At 43.8% G+C, this 12,207-nt stretch overlaps 1 protein-coding gene and 1 pseudogene across 1 annotated transcript in view; both read left to right on the top strand.

The window, feature by feature from the left end:
- Nucleotides 1-12,207, top strand: part of LOC124593768 (reversion-inducing cysteine-rich protein with Kazal motifs-like) — a 208,104-nt gene that overhangs the window by 103,694 nt on the left and 92,203 nt on the right. The window lies entirely within an intron of this gene.
- LOC124597720 lies at nucleotides 5,652-5,768 on the top strand (annotated as a pseudogene).

Raw genomic sequence — 12,207 nt, 5'->3', positions numbered from 1 at the left:
CTTCCGCTTTAGCATTGATTCCCACAAATTTTGCGGTCGAAACTACAGTCCGAGGTTCAAAGAGCAGCAGGACGACGTTCTTAAAAACGATCGACACTGCTGCCACCACTCGAGAGGCTTAGCACTACACTACATCCACGTCTCTACATCTACGTGATTACTCTGCTATTCTCAATAAAAGGCCGGGCAGAGTGTTCAATGAACCACCTTCAAGCTGTCTCTCTACCGTTCCACTCTCGAACGGCACGTTGGAAAAAAGCGCACTTAAATTTCTCTTATTTTGTCGTGATGATCATTTCTCCCTATATAGATGGGTGCCAACAGAATGTTTTCGCAATCGGAGGAGAAAATTGGTGATTGAAGTTTCATGAGAAGATCCCGTCGCAACGAAAAACGCCTTAGTTTTAATTATTGGCACTCCAATTCACGTATCATGTCTGTGACACTATCTCCCCTATTTCGCGATAATACAAAACGAGCCGCCCATCTTTGTACCCCTTCGATGTCAACCGTCAGTCCCACCTGATGCGGATCGCACACCGCACAGCAATACTCCAGAATAGGGCGGACAAGCGTAGCGTAAGCAGTCTCTTTAGTAGAACTGTTACACCTTCTAAGTGTTCTACCAATGAATCGCACTCTTTGGTTTGCTCTCACCCACAATATTATCTATGTGACAGCTCCAATTTAGGTTATTTGCAATTGTAATCCTTAAGTATTTAGTTGAATTTAGTGCCTTCAGATTTGTGTGACTTACCGCGTAATCGAAATTTAGCGGATTTATTTAGTTCTCATGTGAATATCTTCACACTTTTCTTTATTCAGGGTCAATTGCCACTTTTCGCACAACACAGATATCTTATTTAAATCATTTTACAATTCCAGGTACTTCATGATGTTCGAATACAGTATATGTTCCAAAACCCTACTGCAAATCGACGTTAGTGATATGGGCCTGCATAGACGAGCTACAGCCCCACTAAACGTGACTTGTCGCCTTTGGAATGTGGTGCGACTGCAGGTTTTGCTGTGTCAGAATGGAACCACTGCGGACCGTTCAAAACCATTCTACAGTATTTGAACTTGACCCGGAGCAACAAAAGCTGTACCTGCTTTTCCAGCCGCCTGTGGTGTTCTTGAAACGGCTAAAGGGTCCCTCTACGACTCACCAGTTTAGCAACATGCACGATGCCACCGATGAATCTTTGTCGAGAAAGTTAACTGTCAGTGATTTGAACACCCATTTAGCCCTGCTGAACCTCTAGCGCCTGTTAGGCAGGTAACTCCCTCGACACTCCTTAGGTGGGGTTGCCTGCCTATCAGGCGCTAGAGCTGCCAGAAGGCTGAGTGAGTGTCTTTCTTAAGAGGCACAGATAAACGTTCTCAACAAAAGTTCATTGGCACCATCGAGGGTGTTGCCAAACTGGTGCTTCTTAGAGATAGTCTTTGCCGTTTCATTTACGTTCACGTAAATTTTGCAGCTCCCCCTCGGCCTAACCCCTCCTCCTCTACCTGTCGTCAACAAGAGGGCAGAAGAAGCGTTGTAAGCTTGTGATCACGTTCATATTTAGTCATTGATTTTTAGCGGTTACTAGTGATTCTACACCGTATACCAGAGCAAAAATTCCAGTCCCACTACACTCCAAAATGGTCAGATCAGATACAGTGGGGTTGTAACTTCACGATGTGCTTAGCATTGTGCTAAATCTCTCTGGGTGTGGCAGCGGTGTCGTCCTGTTGCTCACCAAACTCGCCGTTTTTGACTGTTAAATGAGTGGGAATCAATATGGTTTGATAGATGCTCTTTATCACACCTCCTGAGGGCGTTCCACATCGATTTTGAACGGCAGCGTGTCTGAAACGTTTTCCTCGGTCGCCCAAGAGAAAACCGCGTCACATCCACGCTGGGCGTTGCGATACTGATCTCGTTTACAGAGGCGTCAAAAGAAGGTACGAAATGTGGGTAAGAGGGGACGTGATGTCCATCCCATACTGTGACACGTTCACGATGGATCTGGACAGAACTTTGATGAAATTTGTTGCCAATGTGACATCTTTAACCCACCTTATACCTCCCATTAACTTCTGGCTCTGGCTTCTTTTTTTCGGAAGCGGCGATACCTTGCTGTTTCAGGCGTCACCAAGCCCGAGGGTGATGTCGCAGTACGGCATGCTTTTGCACCATTACAGACTCTAGGTACCTTTCAGCCAAAGTTCTAACATATGCGTCACAATAGAGATAGCTACGGGGTTTGGCAAGCTACCCACCAATTGAGCTGCACAGTGTAGACGTTTATCCTTCAAGGCAATCGAGTATATCGACGATATTTGCCTGTTTCATGTATCGATACTTCCAAGAAATCGGTCCCGGTAATTCCAAGACTTTCGGGAATGTTTCAATTGTAAATTTTAAGTTCTAATTTTTTGTGTAGTTTAGCATTTCCTATTGTAATTTTTAATCTGTTTTATTTTTTTGTTAGTTATACTATTAACGGCCTTGCGGCCGTGTTAACACTGGGCCGAGTCAGATCACCGAAGTTAAGCGCTTTATTTAACAAAGAAAATCACCAAACAGCCGTGCGATTTGAGAACTTATTTTATTTTATTTTGACCATTATGCAATATACAAGACTTGACAATCAGGTAAAAATAGGGAACATGGTCAAGTACACAGGTGGACTCGGATGCAAATGTGCCTAAACATGCTGGCCATAAGAGAGCCTGGGTTCAACGGGGGATACGTCTGGTCAATCTCATTCTGTAGTCCTGAACAGGTGGCATTTCGATGTGAGCTCACTATACGGATGGCCACACGAAGTCATTGGTTGAGGTTGTGCCACTGAAAAGTTCGTCCCCGTGGACACCAATCAAAGTGCAAGTTTCGGGAAGTGACAGAGTGTGCTCTTCCAATTGGCGGGTCCGTCCCCTAATGAGGGGCTTTTTTTCTTGACCCAGAAGTAGGTGGTGTATGGAGCTGGATTGCTGAGCCACCCATAATATATAAAAAATCATAATAACAATAAAGATCATCGTACTAAGGAATTTAAAGGCACAATTCTCTGGTGGCATTAAATACTTATTCTTGGAATAATTATTAATAGGTGTCAAAATACTAGTAGTCTACGAAACACGAAGCTCATTAGTAAGCAACTTAAAAACTCGAATGACATCTCTAATTCCCACTTATATTCACGTATTCCCATATATAAGGTAGAGACCCTAAATGGAACACTTGCAGCTAACCGCTGATCGTGTGCACATCTGACAGAACATGGCCCATATGCAGATTTCCTACACTGAATCTAAAGAAGAGAGTATTGCAGCTATTATGGTGGAGCCATTGGTATACCTGACAGTTCCATACGAGAATGTTCACATAATGAGTCCATGTTGGTGGGAGGGAGACAGCAGCTTCAGGGAAGTTTTGTCTACAGCGTCGTGCGTAATGAGGTGAAATTTGCATTCTTACACAAAGTGGGTTCACTATTCTCATTAAGAACAAAAAGAGAGCATCCAGACCAACTAACGCAAGGAGATTATGTTTCGAAACCACGATTGGAACGAGGGGAACAATTATAATAAACCAATGGCTTATCGTTGTTCCCAAAATCGAGTTGTCTTCTGTTCTGAACTCGAGCCTGAAAAAGCGACTCGATCTTCAGTACTTGACCCGCCATCCTGGTGGTGAAATGGAAACCAGTATACCGTCAACTGCTTTAGCATCCACGAGGCACCTAAAGCCAGTGAGAAAAGGAAACTTGAAGTAGAGTACTATAGCTACCAGGATTACTTAAGATAGTGCAGTAACTGTCATAGTATTTGTCACCTCCTCCTTCCTAACTGTACAAATATTTATCTGTCTTCCTCGTTTCTGTTCATTTCCTATTACACTTAGTTTCCTTTTATTACTACTATTAGATTTCTTTTTCTGTAATAATAGAAGAGAGAGTATTCTTGGTGAATAAATTATTAATAGTTAGCTTATGGCCAGTTCTTTGAGTAAACAGGTGAAAAGCAACACAACCGTCGGAATAGTCATCCAACGGGAGATACCATAGTCATGAGTGTATACTAAGTACTTTAAGAAATAGCGAAAATAATGTATGTTTCTTCTACAATTTTTCTAAATTTAATGTAAAGGAAACGGTCTATTTCGTTTGGTAAGTGATGCATCATAAACAAAGGTGATTAAATAAAAAAAATTAGCTCACCTCAATAGATGGTTTCTCTAACACAAGCATGGGTAGTGGTGCCTAACTCGGAAATAGCCAGTCCGAAAACTGATGGTGGAGGAAATCTTCGCCGCCAATATTTGGCCGACAGTGGGAAGAGAGGTTATGGAGTTCACGTTCGTGTAGCACAAGGGTAGTCAAACATTTTTCCCTATCGCCCACTTTTTTCTCTCTGTTGATAGTAAAATTTTCCCGCTGCCCACAAGTTCCACAGTAATGGTGATTTATAAAGAGGGAAGTAAATTTACGTAATAAAATTTATGAACCAGAGTTAAGGCATGTAATAATAGTTACTTATCAATTACTTTATGTCAAATTTTATGAAAAACCTAATGAAAACATATTCAACCCACAACCGCCTACCGCCAAGCACGGAAGGTGGAAGGCCCACTAGCGAACGGCAGGTACCTGATTGAACACACTCATCATCATCATCATCATTTAAGACTGATTATGCCTTTCAGCGTTCAGTCTGGAGCATAGCCCCCTTATACAATTCCTCCATGATCCCCTATTCAGTGCTAACATTGGTGCCTCTTCTGATAGTAAACCTATTACTTCAAAATCATTCTTAACCGAATCCAAGTACCTTCTCCTTGGTCTGCCCCGACTCCTCCTACCCTCTACTGCTGAACCCATGAGTCTCTTGGGTAACCTTGCTTCTCCCATGCATGTAACATGACCCCACCATCTAAGCCTGTTCGCCCTGACTGCTACATCTATAGAATTCATTCCCAGTTTTTCTTTGATTTCCTCATTGTGGACACCCTCCTGCCATTGTTCCCATCTACTAGTACCTGCAATCATCCTAGCTACTTTCATATCCGTAACCTCAACCTTTTTGATAAGGTAACCTGAATCCACCCAGCTTTCGCTCCCATACAACAAAGTTGGTCGTAAGATTGAACGGTGCACAGATAACTTAGTCTTGGTACTGACTTCCTTCTTGCAGAAGAGAGTAGATCGTAGCTAAGCGCTCACTGCATTAGCTTTGCTACACCTCGCTTCCAGTTCTTTCACTATGTTACCATCCTGTGAGAATACGCATCCTAAGTACTTGAAACCGTCCACCTGTTCTAACTTTGTTCCTCCTATTTGGCACTCAATCCGTTTATATTTCTTTCCCACTGACATTACTTTCGTTTTGGAGATGCTAATCTTCATACCATAGTCCTTACATTTCTGAAATATTATATTGCAAACTTTCAATCGAATCTGCCATCACAACTAAGTCATCCGCGTATGCAAGACTGCTTATTTTGTGTTTACATATCTTAATCTCACCCAACCAGTCTATTGTTTTCAACATATGATCCATAAATAACGTGAACAACGGTGGAGACAGGTTGCAGCCTTGTCTTACCCCTGAAACTACTCTGAACCATGAACTCAATTTACGTCAACTCTAACTGCTGCCTAGGCAACGGCCTTGCCGCAGTGGATACACCGGTTCCCGTGAGATCACCGAAGTTAAGCGCTGTCGGGCGTGGCCGGCACTTGGATGGGTCACCATCCAGGCCTCATGTGCTGTTGCCAGTTTTCGGGGTGCACTCAGCCTCGTGACGCCAATTCAGGGGCTACTCGACCGAATAGTAGCGGCTCCGGTCAAAGAAAACCATCGTAACGACCGGGAGAGCGGTGTGCTGACCACACGCCCCTCCTATCCGCATCCTCAACTGAGGATGACACGGCGGTCGGATGGTCCCGATGGGCCACTTGTGGCCTGAAGACGGAGTGCTAACTGCTGCCTGACTATCCATGTAAAGATATTTAATTGCTTGCAAAAGTTTGCCTCCTATTCCATAATCTCCTCCTAGGAACCCGGTCATATGCCTTTTCTAGATCTATAAAGCATAGATACAATTCCCTGTTCCACTCATAACACTTCTCCATTATTTGCCGTAAGCTAAAGATCTGGTCCTGACAACCTCTAAGAGGCCTAAACCCACACTGATTTACATCCAATTGGTCCTCAACTAATACTCTCACTTTCCTTTCAACAATACCTGAGAAGATTTTACCAACAACGCTGATTAAAGAGATACCTCTGTAGTTGTTACAATATTTTCTGTTTCCATGTTTAAAGATTTGTGTGGTTACTGCTTTTGTCCAGTCTGATGGAACCTGTCCCGACTCCCAGGCCATTTCAATTATCCTGTGTAGCCATTTAAGACCTGACATTCCACTGTATTTGATGAGTTCCGACTTAATTTCATCCACCCCAGCTGCTTTATTGCACTGCTATCTATTGAACATTTTCTCCACTTCCTCAAATGTGATCCTATTTCCCTCATCATTCCTATCCCATTCTACCTCGAAATCTGAAACATTACTGATCGTATTTTCACCTACATTGAGCAACTCTTCAAAATATTCCCTCCATCTGCCCAAGGCATCCACAGGATTCACCAGCAGTTTTCCTGACCTGTCCAAAATACTTGTCATTTCCTTCTTACCTCCCTTTCGAAGACTGCTAATTACACTCCAGAATGGTTTTCCAGCAGCTTGACCTATAGTCTCCAATCTGTTTCCAAAGTCTTCCCAAGATTTCTTCTTGGATGCTGCAATTATCTGTTTGGCTTTGTTTCTTTCTTCAACATAACTTTCTCTGTCTACCTGAGTTCTAGTATGTAGCCATTTTTAATACACCTTCTTTTTCCTTTTACAGGCTGCCTTGACTGTGTCATTCCACCAAGCTGTTTGCTTCATCCTACTTTTACACACTACTGTTCCAAGACATTCTTTAGCCACTTCTAGTACTGTGTCCCTGTACCTTGTCCATTCCATTTCCAATGACTGTAATTGACTACATTCAACTAACTGGTACCTTTCTGAGATCGCTGTTATGTACTTGTGCCTTATTTCCTTATCCTGAAGATTCTCCACTCTTATCCTCCTACATATGGACCTGACCTCCTGCACTTTCGGCCTCACAATCCCAATTTCACTGCAGATTAAATAATGATCAGTGTCATCAAAGAATCCCCTGGATACACTTGTGTCCCTCACAGCCTTCCTGAAGTCCTGATCTGTCATTATATAGTCAATGACAGATCTGGTTTCCCTGCCTTCCCAAGTATACCGGTGAATGTTCTTATGTTTAAAAAAGGAATTTGTGATTACTAAGCCCATACTGGCACAGAAATCCGAGAGTTCTTTCCCGTTCCTGTTGGCCTCCACATCCTCTCCAAATTTACCCATAACCTTTTCATACCCTTCTGTTCGATTTCCAATCCTGGCATTAAAATCACCCATGAGCAGAACGCTGTCTTTGTCCTTTACTCTAACAACTACATCACTGAGTGCCTCATAAAAACTATCCATCTTATCTTGATCTGTCCCTTCACAATGCGAATATACTGACACAATCCTAAGTTTCTTGCTAGACACTGTCAAATGTATCCACATCAGTCGTTCCTTTACACAACTTATTGCAACTACGCTGGGTTCCATTTCTTTCCTGATGTAAAGCCCTACACCCCATTGTGCTATTCCTGCTTTGACTCCTGACAGGTAGACCATGTATTCTCCCACTTCCTCTTCCTTCTCACCCCTTACCCGAATGTCACTAACAGCTAAAACGTCCAACCCAATCTTACTTGCAGCCTCTGCCAGCTCTACCTTCTTCCCGAAGTAGCCCCCATTGATATTAATAGTTCCCCATCTCATTACCATTTGTTTGCCAAGTCGTATCTTAGGAGTCCCTGGTTTGTCAGTTAGAGGTGGGACTCCGTCACCTCCAAAGGTCCGAGGCATTTTGCTCTGATTGTTGCCAGCATCATATTTAAAGTACCAGGGAAGCAGGTTGCTAGCCTTACTTGCCCCGAGTCCCATTGGGTTTTACCCCTAACGGTTGAGGGACTAACCGGTGGATTTGGAAGTCTTTGCCGTATGAGCACAAAGGTGGCCACGACTCAGAATATGTCCGAGATGCCCAGCCTTCTTCCAAAGTAACTGGTATCCCGACTGTCGGGACCACTTACTTGGCCACTCATACGTTGCCCGTGGTTCATGAACTAGGACATGACTACAGGAACCCACACCATGAACCATTGACCACACTGGCATAGTTTAATCCACAGTGCACGCTGGCCTGTTAGATAGGAAGGTGAGTCAGTCCCAGATCGAAACCGCGCGGCGGTCAGCGAGCATTGGTCTGGTACACTGGGCAATCGGACTGTAGCTCAGAAGGTTCATTTAGGCAAATTCTGGAATGGTCCCCCACGGAAAATATGGAAGACACACGGATAAAATACGGTAACATTCAATGCAATGTTTACAGGATTGATAAACAGATGACGAGCTTAACTCATGGTATTGTACAGCACATAAATCACGGTTTATACATGTGCGTCCGTTGTGCCTCCAGATAACTCTATTCACACGTCGCAATAGCAGGCTGTCTGAATTACAACATCAACAACAACAATAAAGTAATAAAAAGTAGCGTTACCCTCAACCAAAACGTTGTTATGGACACCACATTACTTTACTAGGCTTGATTCAGTTGAATGTTGGTTTTTTCTCTGGGCCTTCAAAGCTCCTAATTTGACTGTATCGTCCGTAATAGGTTCTTCAAGAAAGATTCTGTCTCCGGAGTGAGGTTATGCTCCGCCTTCCGCAGTACATCGTCGCGTAGTTGTGCATTGGTAGTTGCTTGTTCGTAACGAGCACGGAAGTAGGCTAGCTCGTAAGCCATTATTTCGTGTTGTGCATGTAACAGTTGTCCGTATTCGTCATAGACATTGTCGATCATTTTGTCGCTGCGCCGTCGGATTGATTGTAAGGTATGGTTAGGGGACACAGTCCCATCTTCGACCGTGTCTTTCGGTTTTGGTGTCCGGATAATGCCTTCCACTTGTTCTCCTCCGAGATTCGTAATTTTGGCATTGTATTTTTATTTTTAATTTTGCTGTAGGTATCAGCGTTAACGATGTTTCCTCCTTGATTCATTTGTCGAAGACACTGGAGATAAAATTTCATGCTCTGTTTTTGCCAGAAATATTTTGCTCTTGAGTAGTTCACAATAGTAAATCGCAATTGTTGTTTAGTATAACAGAGACACTATTCCAGAGTGCTCATGTGTCCACCTCTGCGCTGAAGGATTTCATACTATTTGCATTCTTTGGCCTCACAAGTTTCTTGATCGTTGAGAAGATTTACATTGAGCTTCCAGAATCCTCTGCCACAGTAAACAGTCTGATGGTGTAATGTTACCCACACAGAGATCTGGGATATGATTAGGTGCAGTCCCCCCCACACACACACACACTTTTTGATATCGTTATTAAGCTCCGGTGAAACATAGAGGGTGAACGTTAATAAAATCGTCGGATTTCTGACTGGAAAAGGAGGAGAAAGGCCGTATGAACATGTACCCAGAAATGGACGGTATGCGTGCAATGACAACAAATCGCCCCGGAACACAATACAGAGCTACATCGCATCCATGTCACAACAGTTGTTCAGTGTGGCCTCCATCGACTTGCAGGTGATAGGCGGTTTCATGAAGGATACACATAATCGTACTTTGGCTTACACAATGTTTGCGGGTCACTTACCTGGAGCTTGTACTAGTGTTTGTCTCAGAATCCTGTGGAACCTGGTCCTCCAAACCTGGTGTGCGCGCAGTCATTGGCCCCCCTACAAGTTCGTCTGTCTGAAACAACCCATAGTCACTCAGACACCCTAAAAGGGCTTGAAATAATGTGTACGATATGACTGGTGTCTGTGAGGATACTTGTTTTAGTATAGCTGTGGTGCCTGTATACCGTTGCCATCTGCTTGGCCGTACACAAGCACCATCTCGGCTTTTTTCCGATGTGAATATCGGACCAATCTGCTGCTTAAAGTACGCTGCGTCAATCACACAGCCTACAACACACAGGGAACAGACGGCATGTGGTCACAGGAATCGTCATTCGACAGTGCCATATATCGGGCAAACAATGCATTTCCGGACACATGTTCATAAGACCTTTTTCCCTCCAAGTCTAGTCAGGAATCAGTCATTGCAGATTGTCTGTTTCACCCTGTACAGCCCGTCTAACGTGTTAGCCGCGTCATAGCAGAAGAATGTACATTTTACATTACTGCCCTGTTGTTTTCCCAGATGTTTGACGTAAACCTTGGACTTGTTCAGATTTGGAATTTGGTTCATATTTCAAATGATACAGTTGAAATTGCCGCCGATAATTAAGCCATCGGTGCAATTCGCAAGTAATTCTGGAATATCTGTGCGGGAAAAGGCTGCTAGACTTTGACAGCTTTGGCGTCTGGACGGTGTATAGAGCTTTAAAACTAGAAGGTCTTTAATACTGATACTGATATCTCTACCATTTGAAAGACGTCGAACATCGTGATGTGGAATACCGTCATGAATTAAAACGGCAGTTCCAGTTTTATACTCTTTACAAAGTTTAAGGACGTGTTTATATCTACGTAGGTAAACGTACAGTGAAGATGTGCCACATATACATTATTTCAACACAAGATATGTCTAAACATATATATGTTTCACTTTAGTTAGCACCTGGTTTATGTTGAAGGTTCAAATGGTTCAAATGGCTCTGAGCACTATGGGACTTAACGTTTGTGGTCATCAGCCCCTTGAACTTAGAACTACTTAAACCTAACTAACCTAAGGACATCACACACATCCATGCCCGAGGCAGGATTCGAACCTGCGACCGTAGCGGTCACGCGGTTCCAGACTGAAGCGCTTAGAACCGCACGACCTCAGCGGCCGGCTATGTTGAAGGTTTTTATTTGGAGGTTTGCAGGTTTACCCACATCAGTTAGTGTTTGGTTTATGTTGATGGTGGTTATTTGAGGGTCTGCAGGATTGTATTTCCTTCACTGTTATGCAGAAAGCCGTACAGTATTTTGCTGCATCCATTTGAATATGCTACCGCAAGAACTGAAAACTCTTAGGAGTAATCCCCGCACTTAGATGTCTAAGATGAAGAATTTCCTACTGCACACTCATTCTATTATGTCGGGGCGTTTCGGGAAAAATATTGAGCAAATTCGTGGTTGGTATTGTTGATTATGCTAGCATATGTTCAACATATATTCGATCGAGTCTGCTCGCCGAGTGACTGGTATAAAAAGTATATCCCTCACGGTTCCTATGAATCATGTCCCAGGTGTCGCTTAACTCCAGATCCCGGCATAGCACATGCAATCCACGACAGGTATTGTAATGTGGAGTCTGGTCTTTTTGCGCTAAAACACAATTGAAGTCACCACCTATAATGAAATGATCGAATCTGCCGGTAAATAAGGGCACAATCTCTTCCGAATAATATCTAGCACGCGCCCGTCTGTTGTCTGTGCCGGAAGGGGCATAAACATTGAGAATGCGAATTCCATTAACAGTGATCGCCAGTCCTCGTGCCGAAGGTAGATAAGCCAGGTCTCGGACCGGAATCCCGTCCCGGACCAATATCGCCGTTCCACTGTCGTTGTTCGAGTGCGGCGAGGTGTAGGAGATGTATCCATGGACTTCCTGGAACTCAGGAATGTAAATTTCCTGCACCATAAGTATATCCACATCCGACGCGTAAATCATGTCCCTAAACAACTGCTGTTTCACGGGCGATATAATGGTATTTACATTCACTGTCCCTATTCTGTATGCCTGGGGTCGAGTAGCTGTCATCTCCACATGATGTTAAAATGACAAAGTTTCACCGTATCGATAGTCCCTTTGCACATCCGCAGAGGGTCGCCCGACGGACGTGTCCCTGCGGCATTAGGTTTCTTGAGATGCGGACGGATGCGAGTCCCCACCAGTAGAATGGTCCGCATCGGTGATTTCGTCGTCCTGTTCATACCAGCTGATACTATTGGGGTGCTCCAAATTTTCCTGTGCGGCATTGATGTGTGACATCTGTTGTTCTTTCGCAGCATTAGACTCCACCGCAGAAGGGGTAGCAGGCCCCGGAGCGGATGCGTCTTCCGAGCGACATGA

The sequence above is a fragment of the Schistocerca americana genome, chromosome 2 (genome assembly GCF_021461395.2).
Source record: "Schistocerca americana isolate TAMUIC-IGC-003095 chromosome 2, iqSchAmer2.1, whole genome shotgun sequence".
Classification (NCBI taxonomy): domain Eukaryota; kingdom Metazoa; phylum Arthropoda; class Insecta; order Orthoptera; family Acrididae; genus Schistocerca; species Schistocerca americana.
This window is presented reverse-complemented; position numbering and strand designations above follow the sequence as displayed.